This window comes from Epinephelus fuscoguttatus, linkage group LG20, assembly GCF_011397635.1.
Source record: "Epinephelus fuscoguttatus linkage group LG20, E.fuscoguttatus.final_Chr_v1".
NCBI lineage: Eukaryota > Metazoa > Chordata > Actinopteri > Perciformes > Serranidae > Epinephelus > Epinephelus fuscoguttatus.
This window is the reverse complement of record NC_064771.1, coordinates 13,528,580-13,547,250: the sequence shown is the minus strand read 5'-3', so window position 1 is coordinate 13,547,250 and position 18,671 is coordinate 13,528,580. Positions and strand designations below refer to the sequence as shown.

General features: G+C 40.2%; 1 protein-coding gene across 1 annotated transcript in view; it reads right to left on the bottom strand.

Annotated features, from left to right (window-relative positions):
• snx29 (sorting nexin 29) overlaps nucleotides 1-18,671 on the bottom strand; it is a 195,763-nt gene that overhangs the window by 15,616 nt on the left and 161,476 nt on the right. The gene's annotated exons all lie outside the window — the stretch shown is intronic.

Below are 18,671 nucleotides of genomic sequence, written 5' to 3'. Positions count from 1 at the left end.
GCATATATTAAAGCAGCTATTATAGATATTCATAAATTAAGGTGTGTCTTACATACACATGCTGTCTTAAGGCAAAAAATTGCATATAGTGACTTAAAGACTGTGCTTGCTGCTGTGCCAGGACCAAATCTTGCACAGGTGTCCCATGTAATTTTTGCTGAGCTACTGTGTGTTTGCAGTTGAAAACAAGTACTCTTAAAAATCATCCACTATGCTGCCAATGACCAGGAATCCCATGACAAGTAATGCTCCACACTTGATAAAAACATGCATTTCCAAAGATTAACACACTCAGTAGTTGTGTTTATTGTGTCACTTGGTTGCTGATGTTTAAGAAAAATTCAACATATTCATGTGAGCACTCAGACTTCCCTCGCAGAGCGACTATGGAGGCAAAGGCACAGAGCCACATGGCGAGTGCTAGCATGGCTAATCGGTGTCCAGCAAGGCTCAGAACAAAGCCTGGGCAATGATCTGTTTTACTCTCTGGTGCTGGGGACTGGAACAAGCAGCCACTATAGGAGGCCAACATTTTCCTGGTTTTGAGACTATTGCTTCTCTTTTGATATAAAAATACAAACAGCCAAGTGAATCGTCTTAAAAATACAAATGTGGTTCTCGTGTACAAGAGCTCTTAAACCACAAAGACTTTCACAAGTGAAGTGGTGAGAACACAAAGCTGAGGTTGGTTCAAATTTATTAATCAATGAGTGCAATGAAATGAATGCTTGTTTATTAAATGTTAACATCTCAGGCTACCTGGAGTAGGGACATTTATATTTACACTCACACCACAAGCAGTGTTTCTGTAAAAAAAAACATGATGAAACTCAAAACTGTATTGCCACTAATTTGAAAATAAGGTAGTCACCACAATCCATAACAGCCATTAAAGAGACAAAATATAGCAACAAAAATCTTTTTTTTTTTTTTTTTAAAGTAATCACCGGGAAGTAGGATTTGCAGGAAGTGTCTGCAAAATTATATTCAGAGTCCATTCGTTCTGGGTTTTTTTAATTAAAAAAATATAAATGAGTAGAGTTAAACTCTTAAAATCTGAATAAAATTAAAAAAAATAAAAAAATAAAAAGCAATTTGCTCATGGGAAATTTACCTAAGGAACAGGTAACACACTCATTGAGACTCTAAAAAGAAATATTTATTAAAAGATGGGGCCCTGCCATCACCATACTAACATAATGAAGCAACCGAAATCCGCCTACATATTTTACAGCACATATGTACCTTTATCTCCCCTACCTGACTCACCTCTTGATGCATATACATACACTCACGCCATTGTATACACACATGCAACTCCCCTCCCTGACCTTTACCTTTTTCCTTTGTTTTTTGTCCAACTTTACTTTTTCCTAATTTGTACCTTTTGTGTTATTTCAAAATTAATACTTTAAGCTAGGATGTGTTTGTTTTATTTTAAACCTTTGAACCCTGAGCAAACTGGCAGTGGTACTGGGGAAAAGGCAATGAGCAATAAATGTCCCACAAATTGTAAACAAATGAATAGATTAAAAAAAAAAAATACAAAAAAACAAAAACTGGAGGAAAAAAAGAAAAAAGCTAGGTAAAAACTGTATTCATAAATATTATTATTATTATATTTTAATTTATAATTTAATTTATTTTATTTTATATTTTTCACTTTTTTAAACTAATTTTCTTGTTTCTAATTTTCTCTTTTTACTAATTTCTTTTTCATTTCTTTTGTTGCTCATTGCCTCTTCCCATGTTTTTTAAGGAATTCAAGCCAATTTGCTCAGGTTTCAAAGGGTTAACTTATTGTCGTTTGCCTGTAAGCCATGTTGGCACAGCTGTAAAAAGAAAAAAAAATAGCATGGCAATTCTGAAAATGATTGTATTAGTCGCTGGAATTGAAATTGTTTCCTTACTTACTTCCCGACAGAGACTCTGGTGCACAATCAGCAACTCCTTCAAGTTTTCTACATATTTTTAAATTTCCATAAAATATATTTTTATTCTGTCAGTGCAACATGTTTCATATAAATGCAAACAAATTGGAAACAACCACAGAAAGTGTAATGCATGAGGAATTTTGTGCTGTTCTCCCAGCTCTACACAGATCTGTATAGCCACCCTAACCCGTGGTAAGTGTTGGTGCAGCAACAAGGAGGAATGATCCTTCACTGGCTTCCCATCAGTGAATACAGCCAAAAGAAGTATGGCCCCAATCTAATTGTGTGTCCTGAAATATATTTTTAACTATGATATGATGCCAAAAGATTTATGACTTATGACTGTTTTGGTTCAATTTAATTGCTGTGATTCAAGAAAGAAATATCCCCAACTCTCTAAGAGTTGTAAGCAGACTACTGTGGCAGTGGCACACATAAACTTAACCAAACGTAAGTGCAAGCAACCTCATTCATCACAAAAACAAATTATAGACAACTGTGAATATTTTAACTACGAGTCAGCAACTGTGCATGGATCATTGCTTATCTAAATAAATCTGTGTGTAACAACAGATGGTACATTTGGTGAGAATAATTTCAATATCTCCATAAATGCATACTGAATTTCCAGAGGCACCTTAGCTGCCTTTCGCTGCTTATTCATGGCACAGTGTATTTCCATTTTTCCACTGGGAACCTACCAAAATTTGGTAGATGATGTGCAGTGTAATGGCCAGAGAGAACTTTTAAAATGGGGGAGTCCATAAGTGGTTCAGTGTTGCCCCAAGTAGTGGATAAGTGTGTGAATTTAGGGGAGTAGGAGTGTATAACTAAACTCTGCCACGTGCAGGGTGAAACAGGCAGCAGTAGGAGTGGGTAAATCTGATGTGTCAGATTAGGCTGTGCGTGCCAGCGTGGGTTTCATGCTATGTCAACACAATAAGGGACACCCCGACTGCTTTCATGGATGTCAGAGTGGTAATAACACTAATGGACATCATGACAGATTCATCCTCTTGTGGAGACAGAGAGGAGGGCTGAAGAGGCCAGGTGCTGTCTCATGTTTGCAGAGAGGAACGAGAGGGCAGAGCAGAAACTACTGTGGCATACTGATGCAGGTACAAGGCTGATTCTGTCCTCTTACATCTGTCTGCTTACATCAAGCTATCTCAACACTGCTCCTTCCCAGCCCCTCTCCCTCCCTCCCTCTCCTCCTTTCCACACCACTATACTGATATGACAGGAAGCCTAAATCAGTCTATTATTATTCATCATATGGGAAGGGACATGTACCGGCACATAATAAACATGAAGGTGAGCGAGGCCTATTTCTGTCCTCTAAAGGAGCTCCATAAATCCCACACATCCTGTTTTACCAGTATAGGAAGATATGGGAGGCTCTATAAAGGCAGTTAACTACATATTCAGTCAAAAAAATGTAAACATTTGTTTTACTATAAATTATTATGCCATATAAAAAGAAATGTCAAAAAGATTTTTAAAGTTGCAGTGGCTAAAAGACAAGCTAAACAGAAAAAACCACAGACTAGACAGCTACACCAAGAGGGCTCAACGAAGGGAAAGCTAGCTAGAGAGAGCAACAGCGTGCCTTAGCTAATGCTAAAGCTAACGTATTTATTTTTGCCCTGTATGTAAATGAAAAATATTCAATTTTGTTGAGCTGGCACCTTAGTTCATTATGTCAGCAATACCACATTACTAAATGAGGCAGTAAGAAGGCTCAATCCAATCACAACAGTTAATAAAAAAGGAAAACAAAAACACCTGCTAAGGCTGCCAAGGGTGACTAGCTTAGCGCATCTCAGCTGCTTTCCTAGCTTTTGTGAATGTATGTAATATGGTGTAGTTAGCTACCTTTAAATAATATATAAGCAATATCACACGAGAGGGAGTGATGTTGTGCTGTGATATCGTCACGGATGTGATTTGGTCGTAGGCACGAGGCCGCAGTTTTATACAACAGTTCAACAGTTAAATAAGCAAGGCTGATTAAGAAATGTTGAAAAATGAGGACAAAATAGATAATTTAAGCATTTTATTTGTCTTCCGCCAACAAAAATAGTTCCCTCAGGACTCCGCTGTCACCGTTGCTATGTAACGCAAACATGGTGTGCCAGGCACTAACTCTTTATACACATTTATCTGCATGTTTCCATTAATTGTGCAGCCGGTGAAATAAGTCTCTGGTGACTGCATGGTGGACTGTCGCTTCACAGGCACAGCTGACTCTGCCTTCTTCTCCCTCATCTTCCTCTGATGACCATTCATAGTTCAATTCAAAACTTATTTTAGGAAATAAATCCATATTTTTGGCTGTTTGACAGTGGATGAATTAATTAGCCTACAACACAACTGCTGACCTAACTGACAGTAACTGTCAGTTTTGATTTGATTGTTGATTGCAATCAGCTGTGAGGCGGAGTGATACATACACAGTGAAATAACCGTGATGTTGTACTCCAATATCATCACGGTTTTACTGTCTCTTGACCAATCAGATTGCAGGGCCGGAACTAACTGTTGTATAATTAAAAATATTTACCTGTAAATTTAGTTAATTTATTGATATTTACAATAAATATTAAAGGTAGAAGGACAGACAGCCACGTAGCAAAAGAGAAATACATTTAAATCCTATGTAGCCTAAGCTATAGAGTGCTAAAGGGACGACGTTTTCTGTAAACCATATTTAAAATATGTAAATATTATACTGAAGTGCTGATCACTGGCAACAGACTTGATTGTAGAAAAGTGTCGCACACTCTGGCTCCATATACATTTCTTATTTTGATGATGTTTCGGCCTTTGGGCCTTCTTCAAGATCAGCAAGCATGCATCGCTTTTTTTCCTACAATGAAGTTTTTTGTAGCTCAACCAGGAAGTTAGGATCGCACTGATTCCCTCATCAGAAAGCAATTGGGACTTTTCAACTGGATTTTGGATTACTGCAGAAAATAAACCCTGAGCCAAGCAAAAGTTCATGATACTTGCACGTTTTTCAGCAATAGATAATCTTCAAAAATCAACACCACTTTTATGGTTTTTGTAACGTAAATGAAAGTAAAATGCTAATGTTAGGCTAAACAAAAAGAAACCATGATCATCGTGATAACGTTTAAGGTTCCTGACAACTTGTGTAGTCTCATCTAGCCATTTGTTAGCAAACGTAAGGCTAACGAGCTTAAAAATTCACAGGTTGGGTATTTACTGATGTATTTTTGTTAAAGAACAAACCATGAAAGTCTCTTAAGCTTGTGTTAACCAGAGACCTTATTTTAGGTATCCAACCAAAACCCATTCAAAAAACCAACTGACTCTGAGACGAGGGAACTGGAAGTACAATTATCCTAACTGATTTCCGGGTATTAGGACTCATTCCTGCAGCACTGTATGGGATGTACAAAATAAAACAATATGTTTATTTTTGTAATACAAAGAAGTAAAAATGAAAAATTGGATCCCATCAGCTTTTCCCCTTAGGTTTTGTGAAGATTATTCAAAGGCAGAGTGAAGTGTCTGTATTTTTTAGGTATGATGTGGGTTTTATGGTTGAACTTGTTTTTTCTCCACAGCTTCAGTAGTTTATAGTCTGTCTTTGCAGGGGAATATAGATGGTTTATAGACTTCTGTCCATTCCTTCTGCCTTCACCTCTAGTTGTCATGCATGTCATGAATTCTAGTTGCAAGATAAGACATTTCTATATGCATGCTTATCAGCAGCATATGGGGTGTGGGTGATAGGGGATCATAAAATGGACATGTAATGACGGAGAGATAAAGTGGATGTTTAAATACATGGAAAGGCACAAACACACACACACACACATATATATACACCACAGCGAAATGTCACGTTCCAGCGAGAGAAGATAAGCAGGAGAGGGGAGAAGTCAATGGAAGAAAAGCGTAGTCACATATGCGTTGGGTTCTCCACAACTGCTCAGTGAATTTGCTGCCAGCTTTACACCTTTCAGTTCTGGGGGATGAAAAAAAAACCCTCCAAATAGCATGTCTGAAGAACTAAATGTTGCCTGGCAACAAACAACACTTTCAGAAGTGAAAAGTAACTGCACCCTCCGGTATCAACCACTTTTTTTTTTTCTCCCAACAGAAAATCAATGCTTTTGACCAAGACTTCGATCCTGCTTGAAATTCTGGAGATAAAAACTGGGAGTGTTTACAGTGATACATATTCTTTTTGGTTTTATTTCTTTACAGTGGGGGAGGCAGGAGGGATGTAGGGATGCCGTGTAATGGAAGTCCCAGGCCAGATTCGCTGGTTGCATAATAAGCTGCCGTCTTGGCAATGCACATACTTATAAGGAGCAGACTGTGAACAAATTTAAGGATTTTCTATGTGAATCGCTCCCTTGGTGCCTGGTATATTTATGGGAAACAAAAAGTTTCTTGGCTTAACATATGCAGTCAAAATTAAAAAGCACCTCCCAGCTTGCCACTTTAAACGGGAACATCAACCTGAGCGCTGATTTGAACCTGCAGTACACTTGAATTAAATGAGAGTGGACAGCGTTGGTACACGCTGGCAACAAAACAAGGTCAACACTTTTCCACCAAGTCAGCCCACACTGGACCACAGCGAGGCTGAACAGGCTGTTCTCTAAACACATACCAAACCGCGGGTCCAGGCCATGCATAAAACATCACAGGCAATTCAGGAATGCTCATACAAGACCTCCACAATGTCTTCTTGTCATAATTAAAAGCGTAAAACATGTATATTGCATAATATGTGAATACAACATACTAAGACTGATTAATAATTCACTTTGTTTCTGATTAATTAATCAGGGCAGCCTTGGCACTCCTCTCTCGCACTGTATGTGCAGATGGGGTGACTGCCGAGGGCAAGTGGTGGTTGTGCATGTGCCATTTTTTCTGTTATGATTACCTTAAGGGACTCTAATGTAATGCTACTGTAATTACAATCATCTAAAGCCAATACGTTTTCTTGCACTGAAACAAATATCTAGTATTTAAAAAAGCCTCAACTGTTGATTTTAATCATTGTTACCATCTTGCCTCTACTCCCCTGTGTAAATGTCATCCTGTTTAAGTAAGCGTTTCTGTGTATTAGACTTCAATATTATATTATTATTAATGAATAAAGCATATGATCAGCTGATGGTGATGATCAAGTGAACCAAACATCAGAAAGGCAAGCAATTTAACATGAACGTTGATATGATAATTATGTTTGATCACAAGTTCGAACATGCTGGGGATCGAAATGATCCGCAATCCCAGTGTCAACAAAGACTAGCAACTATGGCTGCATCTGAGTTTCCATACTATCATGCTTTTCATTAGCCTTAAACAGTATAGGAGATTGTTTAGTATGTCTGAAACAATAGGTGTAGACTTTGGAAGTGGACGCAGGGGACACAACCCTCTCAGTATTTAGTACATGTACATTTGTCCCTCCCAAATAGCTCTGACTTTCCTTAGTAGCAGAAGACTTTTGTTTACACAAAATTAAATACATACACCCCAGTAATTGATGCAAAAGAGGTACAAATTGGTGCATAATAGTTGGCCAGAATGCAGGAAATTAGGTTTTTGATGCTTTAAATTTTCTGTTGGAGGACCCCCAAACCTCCACTTTCATACAGGTCCACCCCAATGTTCAAACAAACCCTACGCCCTTATCCAAAACTTTAACATGAATCTAATAGTACATGAATTGCATACTATTTCCAGTGAAAAGTTACAGTATGCTATCATTGGACACTACACCAACATCAACAGCATATCCCACAATGCAATGCGGTAGACGACAACATTCATAACAGACAATGGCGGACAGTGACCACGGCAGCTCTCTAACCTCAATGACACTTCAATTTAAATGTATTTGTAGAAGATTTCACATTTAATTGACCGTGCGGCACAAGTTACCATGGTAACGCACCTCCAACTGGCAGGGAGGCTTTCAGGAAGTTATGCGGTAATTGCGGCTCGGGACCACCCAGAAATGTCATACTACTGTTTATTTACACAAAAGTATGTTAAATAGGTGTATTTCTTTGCTGAGGCCATTGCCAGGCAACTATCGGAGACTCCAGGAAGTTTTAACACTCCAGTTTTTGTATGGATTAAACAAACCACATATAGTGTGGTAATTAGTGAGCTCCAGGACAGAGCCAAGCTGATATGCCCTTTGTTACAAGCTAAGCTAACTGACTGCTGGCTGTAGCCTTGGATTTAACTGAAAGATATGAGAGAGGTATTGATCTTCTCATCTAACTCTCTGCCAGAAGGCAATAAGCAAATTTTCCTAAATGTGGAACTTTTGCTTTAAAAATACTCATCACCTTACAGGGTGCAAGCAGGACTGTCTTTGCATACCAATGTAAAGCTGCATGCACATCTTCATAAACTGTGGGATTAACATAGACTGAAAGCAAAATCAGAGCCTAAAATGAACAGTCAGATTCAGTGACACTAGTCTGGTCTCCAGTGGCCATTTTAATACTGGTGGGAAACTTGCGCTGAGCAAAATGATAAACATATTACATTTCCGATACCTGCTTCACAATTAAAGCCTCTTGGTTTGGTGGTGGAACGATTTAAATGTGAAGCAGCAGCAGGAAACGTTGGGTTTGCGTCAGCTGTAACTTAACTGCCGACAGCAAACAGCACAGACGCTAGGAGTGAAACTAAATTACAGAGATGCTGAACACAGACAGACTTTTAAAAACAAGACTCTCTCTCCGGTCACTAGCACAAAGGACATGGCCCTGCTGCTACCAAGCAAGACCACAACAATGCAGCTTAGTGGCTTGGGCAGGAAGATAATATGCAAATGTTGCAGACAAATTGTATTAGTATGCAATTGTTGAGGTCAAAACTTCTGCACAGTCTTCTACACAGTCTTATACGACTGCTCACTGAGCATGGACGTGGTGATTGAGAGTGGCTTCGCCTGTAGAAGAATCAACGTTCACCTAAAAGATTCTTTTACATTGTGCCTTTCTTTTAATCTGCAGCTCCTGGGAAAAGAAAACCACGTCGTCTCTCCATTTGCGGCCTTGAAAGAAAAAAGGGAGAGAGATAAATACCAAAAAATGAAGCGATTTGTATTGAAGCCTAAGGCGGATGAGTGACTTAAGTGAGCAGGAGAGGAGACAGTGATGCAAGTGGGCAAATGAGAGAAATTGATATTGAGGGATGAGAACAAAAAAAAAAAAGAAGAAAAAAAAGAATAGCAAACGCATTTTGACACAAGTCATCAAATGTGGATGAGGTGCGGCCAGTAAGAAAAGCTGACAGCTGGACTCTGGGGTCTGACAACAACGTGTCTTTGATGTAATCATTCTGCCCCCCTTCTGCCTCAGTGTTAGCATCAGGAGGGATTTGACAGGCGCGACTTGGGAACATTTAGCCTGTATGCATGGCCAGGCCCCTGACAAATCAGCTGGTTAAGAGCTGTCACAGGCTGTGCGTGTGTGTGTGTGTGTGTGTGTGTGTGTAACATCATCTGTATTGTTAGGTCACGCAGCTGGACAGTCTGGCCTGAAGCGCTTGGAGACACAGAGAGGGAGAGTCTCGTTAGCTCATTAGCAGGACGGAGAGACACAGATGCACAAATGAGTCAAAGAGGCAAAGTCTTGATGACCATGAGGCCTCGCGGGGCCGCGGCTCCCGCTGTCAGGGGTCAACTCTGCCACTGGCTGATGTGACATTAGCCAATTTCTAAATGAAATGAATCCAAATGATGATTCCCTCAACAGTGTTTACATAGTTGCCACTTAGCTGAAGGTGTCTCGTCAACAAGAACCACAGTCAGCAATGTTAATGAGGAGTTCTGTTACACACATGCACACATGCATGATCTCTCAGACATGCCAAAAAGTCATAAAAGTGAGTGTACAGAAAGAGGCAATCTGCACCAACTTATGCCTTGACAGAGTGGGCGTTATCAGTGGTTATTGCCCTTACACATGAGTTAGAAGGGACCTGCTAGCGGTACTATTCAGGTTCAGAAGGCTATTATTAGTTATGTTTATGTTTAAGGAAGCGACCTCTAGTGGCCATTGAAAGTATGGCTGGAGCAAAAGAAGAAGTCAGGTGACACAATAAAATGAGCAACAAAGTCCGTGTAGGGATGAAGTTGGGGTGGAAGGATGGGTCAAGCAAACACAGGACTTTCACCTCAGCTGACCCCTAAAAATTCTGTTTATATACAATTACTTTGAAGGAAGGAAAGATAATACAGAGCCAATTTTTTAATTCAGATAATGAGGAAATATCACTTATTATCTTACCTTGCAAGTCACCAAAATGTCGATACTGAACAACACTGACAACATATATCAGTTTTTTCTTCTACAGCAACTACAGCACTTTTTTATTACCTTTTTCTTAATTAACATTTAACCAAAATTACAATCTTTCCATCACCTTAAGTGAAGTGTTTTTATTGCCTTAACCTGAGACACAAACCCAAGGTTCTGGTGTCAAGGCCCTGCACTTTGTACACCCTACACATTCCCAAACCACCTCCCAGTGAAGCCTAAATGGTACACAAATGTAGTGTTTTGCCTGAAATAAACATCATCTCTAATACAGGCAGTGATTACTCTGTCACAACAATGTAATTAAGAAAGCAGTTTAATGACATACAAAAGTCAATGTTGACATAAAATATAATTTTATCATGTTTTTTTTAATATATACTTTATTAATCCCCCTGAGGGGAAAGTCAATATTTCAATGTTCCAAGGCCACAATCTTTTCCTAAGCCTTGCCACAAAGGTGAAACTGAAACCTAACCTAACAAAACTGCTAACATAATAATGGCTATTAGATGGGCTGATAACGAGCTTAACTAGGACTAAACAAACCCGCTATTTTAAAGTATCCCATGGAGAGAGACTCTCACTGCAGCCTGTTTTATTTTGTTCTGAAAATGTCGGCATGCAGCCTCATTCTGTGGACGATAAATGGGGTGCAGTCTTCCATCTTTGTCACCGATAATGAGGAAATACAGTGAGAGCTGGACATAGCAGTGAGTGACTACAACCCCGCCCATATTTAAGAGCACTGTTTGCAGTGGAAACACAAGGGTCTAGGTACCACGTCTGAAGGGTTTAGGTTCCAAAGATACCATACCGAAAGTCATGTCAACACATATACCATTTGGCTCCATGTTTTAGTCCTGTATCTATCCTACATTAATCCCAAAGACAAAAGAGAATTATGTCTCACTACTGTCAACTGCGCAATTTCAAACTTCACTTGCCATAATTCAGCCTGGAGTCACACATACTAAAAATGTAATGAAGCTTTTCTCCAAAATGCAATCACAGGTTTTCACATTATTTCGCTTCACTGTTCAAGGGGAAATTGAGGTATTTATGAAAGTTGTGAGAATTATACTAAAAATGCTTTAAAGAGTTAACTTTGGAATGAAAAACTTCTGTGCCTAAAAAAAAAAGACACATTAATCATGTTACCACCTGAACAGAGTTACACTGACAGTGGAGGCAGATTTGTTCATGAGCAGCAGTCGCCCCCTCCAACAGATGAAGGTCGTCTATGTGAATGTCGAAGTTACTCAGTCTGAATAAAGCACTAGCCTGAAATTGGTTATTACGGTTCAGATTTTGGGACAAAATATTACTAATGTACTGCTTCTGTTCGACCTCCATGGTCTGGATGTGAAAGTGCTGTGTGGAGAAGCTAATTAAATGCAGCAGGAGTTGCTATCTTATGATTTAGATCACTGAACTCCATGATTTCTTGCATTGTAAGAAATGCACCATTTCATCTAGCTATGAAGAGATGTGTGGAGTAGCAGCTCACCGTTGGCTCCGTGTAGGCAGATCCCTTGGACTTTATCAGCCCAGAGTCAGTCCTTCAGTGGCACTCCACTCAGAATGCGAGCAAAACATGAGGGTTTAATGGAGACTTATGAAAGTAAAATTGATTTCGTGGACCATTTTGTGGCTTTTACTTTCCTTTTTCCCCCAAAGTCCCCACAGCTCAGGAAAGTCACCCAGCCATATGTTAAAACTGGACAACATTTTATTGCAAAGTTTAACTACTGCAGATTTAAAAATTATTTTAATGGCATTTGATGATAGTTTCAACATTTAACTGCTTCAACGTAATCTCTTGAACACATTTCTTGGCAAATGTGCTTAAAAATTTAAATCCTTTACATGGATTAGTGTTAAATGCAGGTTTACAAGAGAGGTGCCACTACAGTATGGCAGCTTATCTCCTTTCACCTACAACCTGGATTCCTATATAGAAAGGGGATCCAATCTTATGGGGGAAAAAAACTCTTAGCTTGGCGTAAAATTTGGCTGATTCCAAACTGGCTATAATAAGGTGTCAATGTAAACTCCAACAGTAGCAGGATAAACATGGACAAGTTAAAGGAAATGGTTCTCCACTCCAATTCTTTGCTTCAGCTGAATTTAGGAACGAGTACTTGTTTTTCAAAGATCATTCTTTTCTTGCCTTTATCTGAGGACAGCTGGAGAGAGACAGGAAACGGGGAGTGAGAATGGGGATGACCATGCTGCAGGTTGGAATAGATTCCGGGCCGCTTGAAAGGACTCAGCCTACGTGGGGTGCACACCCTACCTATTGAGCTAGAGGTCGACCCGGGAAGAGTAGTTTTTAAAGTCATGTCATAAACTTTACTGCAGCTTGGCTTGGCAATGGCAGGCAAGTAAACGATAGATGAATACAGTCACTAAAATATCAAAGCAATGGGCAGATGGTAAAGTAACAAGAAATCATCAAACTCATCATATTTTGTATTTACTACACTGCACTGCCTCCTACAATGAAAACATTCTGAAAAATAAGGCAAAGTTTCTTAAAAAAAAACATTTAGGCATGCAACGATTTTGAAATTTTATATTGTTGTTTATTTGGTTTTTGTTGTTATTTATTCCCCTTTTGTGCCAGGGAAATTAAATCTACACTATAAAACATTACTGATTTAAAGTCCTTCATTACACTATCTTTGAATAAGCACAAATTCAATCATACAAATCCATCAAACAACCTTTAATATAACCTTTCACATGAAAAACATCTTTGGCTGCTTCAAATGCTTTTTTACTATTTATAAAATAATTCATTAACAATTGCCATTAAAATATCAACAAATTTCTCCTTCAACACATCAAAATGTAACTCGGTGCAACTTCTGTCAGCAGTCAGTTTGAGCTACTGGCTGCTCAGAGCTAACATTAACTAGCTCTTCTCCTGCTGAATTTAATACAGATTTGTTGTTCACAACATAGCATTATTAAGAAAACAACAGGGTGTGTCCTCTGACACAATGATAGTGTGTTTACTACTTCCTTTTGTAATGATGGTGCTCCAGGTAAGGTTTCCGTTCGTCCGGCCGGGATGCCGGCTGCTACTAGCCACCTTGACATGACAGTGAGATCACAGAGCCCATTGGCCAAACAGTCACTGTACTCTTCTTGTACCTGCTCATTAATTTAAGTTTGTCGGCATTTGTCTCAAGCCCTGCTTTGTAGCCTGGGCAAAACTGATGTGACACAACAGGAAAACATCGACCACTGCCACTGGTTAATGTCATTATATGTACAGATACAGATATATGTGCAGTCAACAAGGCAAATATCGACTGATACCAATGTTCAGCCGATACATTTGTGCATCCCTTAAAATATTTGGACCATTGCAATATAAAAATGGGAAAGCAGCAATAATCACTGAAGGTTCTAAGGGTCCCTGACTGGAAGAAGGTTGAGAGCATTGATAATGTGCTTAAAAATACTTCTACAACCAAATCAGACATTGGCACACAAATTTACTTCATATAAGCTAAAATTCATACGTTCTATGCAGAGAGTTAAGCCCACATCTGGTTTACACCTCTGTGATTCACCTTCCCTTCCTGTAGTGATGAGTCTTGACAACACACAAGGCAGGAGATTAGCTGAACAGTCCCATCACAGGGCACTGGCATGCATACTGCCTGAGAAGTCAGCTAAGTGTTAGCATAGATAATCTCATAAAAGTGTGTATATGTATATGTAGGTACCTGTTACATGTGAAAAGTATGTGTGTGACGTTTTTCCATAGGATTTCTAATGACTTAAATCCATAACAGAGCAGAGTTTTCGGCTACGCTGTCAATCATTTTGAAAAGTGCGTATGTGTGTGTGCAATGATGATGAAACCGAGAGTGTCCTTGGCATGTAATACAGTTAGTGAGGGTTGTGTGTGCATACATATCGTCTACTACCTGATCTCCACTGACAGTTTGCATGTTTCATCCTTTCCAAAGTGAACTGCAGCGGCGCAGATATTCCGGTGCTGTTAAAAGGCTTTTGAAGGTCTCTACCTCTCACATCATTCCTGACATTAACATTTCTCCATCATTAGTCGCACATAATAGTGAGAGGCCCTGTGTGTATGTGGATGTGTGTGTGTATCAAAATCAGCTTTGAATGTTGCAAAACTGTAGTGAAAGTGTCACTTTGTAATGGATGAAAGCAAGACAGAGGCTAAAAGACAGTCTGTAGCAAAAACAGGGAGACAAAGATAAGAAAACAATTCAAATACACATGAACAGAGAAAGAGACAAAAACAGAAACAGAGGGACTGGGGGGAAAGATGCAACACCTTTTATTGACAGAGGTTTTGTCATCGTCCTTAAATAAATATTTTGAGAAGCTGTCAACCAAAGCTGCAAGTAAATAAATTTGTTATCACTGAATCTCTTCAGGGCACCACGGTGGTGTGGTGGTTAGCACTGTCGCCTCACAGCAAGAGGGTTCCTGGTTTTGAGGAGGGAGCCCTTCTGTGCAGAGTTTTCATGTTCTCCCCATGTCAGCGTGGGTTTTCTCTGGGTACTCCAGCTTCCTCCCACAGTCCAAAGACATGCAGGTTAATTGGTGACTCTAAATTCTCTGTAGGTGTGAATGTAAGTGAATGGTTGTCTTTCTCTGTGTGTCAACCCTGTGATAGTCTGGTGATATGTCCAGAGTGTACCATGCTTCTTGCCCGGTGTCAGCTGGGATAGGCTCCAGCCCCCCCACAACCCTCAAGAGGATAAGCCGTTACGAAAATGGATGGATGGATAGATGTTCAAATAAACACAAGAAGTTTGTGCTCTAGAGAAAGGATCAGCACTCAGTGAATAACCTCCTAAGCCCTATGATAAGCTATTATGGCAAGGCTGAACTATACAGGCCAATGAGCAGTGATAACTAACATGTCCTTGAGGTCATCAGGTGGGAACCTCCTTTCACCAGTGTTTCATCTAGTTGGTCCCATGACACCTCCAGAAGGCTAGACAGTGATCTCTGGCGTCCCAGAGACACTCCCCTAATGCCAGGTCTCACTGCTCTCCGCACCAACCCAACAACCTCCTTTACCTTATGGTACATTCACACCAAAAGCGACCTGAGCGCCAGCGGTCCTTTACAGCGATTTTATTCTCCTGTTGGCACGTAGGACCACTGAGAAATGTAATTGGTGGTAAATAAGTGGGAGCTCTTTAATCGCACTTTCGGAAGCCTGCTTTGTACTGCATCGGCGTATTTGCTGAGGAAACACAGGGACCGGAGCCGTCGGGCCGTCTGGGTCCACAGAGTCCTGCAAACCCGGCAACTCCACGGTGAATTTCACCGGCTCGTACAGCTCCGGGAGAGCCCAGACCTCCGTACCCGAATCCTGGTCTGCAATTGGCTGCTGCTTCGGCAGCGGCGCTGCTCATTTGCATAAAGTTCAGCTTCTCTCAACTTCTACTTGACGCTCTGGTCGCTGGCATCGCGCCGCTCGCTGCGGCCGACGCCCCTGACACCCTTTGTAGCAAGCGTACATTGAAAATGAATGGCTGTCGGCCGCTTATGACGCTCATGACGCTTTTGGTGTGAATGCACAGTTACACTACACATGGCTTTCTCAGCCCAAACAGCACTGCCACCTTCAACAAACCCAGGCTCCATTTATGCGAGCTCCAGGTAGTGACCGTGCCGATACTACCTTTCCTAGCACATTGACATTACCCTATGTCATGACTCTCTTCATATATATTGAAGATTTTCTATGCTCTTGTACCTTTTGGAAGACACAACAGTAACTGCATCACAAACGTAGGCAAACCTTAAACCTTGAAGGTACCCTGTGTATTTTTGACCGATAGTAATACTATACTATACCACCTGTTGCTGCCAACATCGTGCTACATAAGAGCTGGTTTTGGTGGCACAGTCACTACTGACAATGCCCTTGATGTCAAGCTAAAAAAAACAACTCTTTTTTCTTTGTTTTTTGCCTCGAATAGTGGTGCCCAGTGGTCTGCAGCTTGATAGCTGTCTCACCTAGGTGTCATACTATCTACCATCCCCTTTACCTTCCAAAGTCAGCTCAGAACTATGTCACTTTACAAACATTGATATGGTTTGTATGAAACGCATAAATGTAACATATCCGTGGTTTGCAGAAACAAACAATGCCAACACTTTCCTCTGGCAACTGGGATGATCTCCTATTGTCTCTAGATGTAGCATTTTAAGTAGATTAGCACATTTGATGGTTAATGTACTTGCATGATTCTTGCACTTTGGGGTTGAATGTACCTTCTGTAAGTCGTTTTGAATAAAAGCGCCAGTTAAATAAGTGTTTTGCATGTATCTTGTACTCACACACAAGTGGTGTGTCACAAATTGCGTACTTCCGTTAGTGCACTTCCATGTAGTATACTATATGCACTATGTACTCATTGGCGTAGCGCGTGAATTTCGACAGGGTAGTGTTGTCTCAAACCAAACACGGCCGTTCAGCTGTCACTTGAAATGACGACCGCAAATGAGCTAGTTAGCAAACTAGCATTAGCATTTGCATTATTGTTCGCGGTACCAAATCATTACAGACTGCTAAATTAACCCAATAAACATACTGCTGGCTTATACCCAACACCAGTATAGCGGTGCTTAGTGCAAAAAACACATGTATTTGTACAATGCAGTGACATTCACGGTCACACTGTCCTCGGCCGCCATTTCCAGTTTGAAAAGTGGTCCCTCCCCTTCTGCTACATATCCAAGATGGCAACCATTGAGGGCGAGAAGTGTCCATAGTTCCACACTCAACTTTTTGACCGTTTTGAGTGCACCATCCAGGTACTCACAGTGCACTGCATTTTTCCATACTTCTCAGTGTGAGCGCACTTATGCACACAAAATATTAAGTGTAAGTACAGAAGTACGCGATTTGAGACAGTATAGGACTCATACAGTCTTGCTGCTGGTTCCACACTATCCTCCTGATTAACAGTTGGAGGTGGTATTATGCTATATGTGCTGTAACATCATATGTTGCAACTTCAATTTTTGAAAAAGTGACAGTCAAAACACCACCTTTGCCCATTTTTTTATGGGGAAGGAAGTCCATTCTTCTATTAGGCCTCTGAATACACATTTTGATGAGAAATGGTAATTGTAGGCGTAACTTAAATCGCATGCACAACAAAGCAATTGCACTTTTGCACCCAAATGGCCAGCAGCAGTCCTGAGGACAAGGATACTGCTCTTTTTATGTGTTTTAATTGTTGCTTTCGACACTGTAAGTATTATTTTAAATCAGTAATATTCACTATCCCCAGACCTACTTCAAATTTCAGCATTTCTGTTTCAGTAAAGTATCTTGGCATACTTCACTCCTGCGCTCTACAGCAGCACCGCTCCCCCACTTCACCTGAAGAAGAAGGCCTTCGCTGCTGCTGACACTCCAAAGTGCTCCTAGAGAGCCAGAAACAAACACTGACTGGATTGAAATAACAGGGAAACTCAGCACGGCAGGCCTGCTGATTACTAAGAACACCACACACACAATAAACACACCTGAATTTACAAAATACACACTCCGTGCTGCAGAGACTCACTTCTGAGGCATAAAAACATAGCTGTTCACACACACACGCACAAACACACACACCCACAGTTTCAGGGAGAACAGCAGTGTTTTACACACACAGCCAATACAGCTTCTTTCTCTCAAACACACACACTGCTTTTTTTATGCTGTGCAGCCTCAGTTTTCACTGAGAAATTCATGTTTTGAAAGCACATTTACACATTAAACCTACACACACATACTTCACCAATCTGGTACTTATCACATCTTTGAGCTATAAAGCCCTCCACCTGCTCCCTCATTTCATTTCAGTCTGGCCCAAAGGCCTTCAGCTCTGTTTTTTTGTTGGCAACATTTCTCCAAAACTTCTGTTGCTATAGCAGCTCATTTTAGAAATTTGAGCAAATTATTAAATTTAATTAATTTTACAGCTTGAAGGACTTCATAAAATTCACTTAGTTTGTGGTGTATGAATGACTCTCCTCAACCGAGTAATAAATATCTTTGTTGAAAGTTGAAAGGCTGTAGCATACATAGGTGATGTTAAATTAATTTTTTAAATGTTGATCTTACGATGGTTACTGCAGCCTCACCTTCGAGAGAAATTCACCCTGATATGAGCACATGTTTGTGGTGGACCAAACCTCTGTGCAAAAATGTGTGATTTCTTTTTGTCCATGAAAATGCCAGCCAAAACATTAAGCTGCTTGCTTAACTTTTCTACAAATCATGGTCAATCGTCATTTCTTTTCTGCATTCCTCACAATACTACTTTCATGACAAGCTAGCCAATTAAAATTCTTTTTCCGCCACCCTTTGTACGGCTTCTAATTCACC